The sequence below is a fragment of the Sinocyclocheilus rhinocerous genome, unplaced genomic scaffold (assembly GCF_001515625.1).
Source record: "Sinocyclocheilus rhinocerous isolate Xijiao unplaced genomic scaffold, SAMN03320098_v1.1 scaffold218, whole genome shotgun sequence".
NCBI classification, from domain to species: domain Eukaryota; kingdom Metazoa; phylum Chordata; class Actinopteri; order Cypriniformes; family Cyprinidae; genus Sinocyclocheilus; species Sinocyclocheilus rhinocerous.
In genome coordinates, this window is record NW_015664181.1 from 539,348 (window position 1) to 539,748 (window position 401).

A 401-nucleotide genomic window follows, 5' to 3' on the forward strand; every position below is an offset into this window, starting at 1 on the left:
ACTTTGTATTACCATTGTGTATGAAATGTGCTATATAAATAAACTTGCCTTGCCTATATGTAAAATAAATGAAGACTATTTTAGGACCATAAAGATTTTTGTTTTACATTATGACAGTACATAGCATATTCTTCTCTCATATTCCTCTATCCCCCAATTCTCATTATTGCAATACAATAATAAATAAATTATTGCAATGCAATGCAATGCAAAAAAAAACAAAAAACATTTATATAGTTTATTTATTCTGTGAAGTATTTAAGCATATTTAAACAATAATAAAAATATATAGCATATTACTCCCTCATATCCACCACTCTCCTCCCTCATTAAAGTAATGCAAAAAAAACATTACCATTATAAAAAAATATGTATTAAAAATATAATATTATATATATATA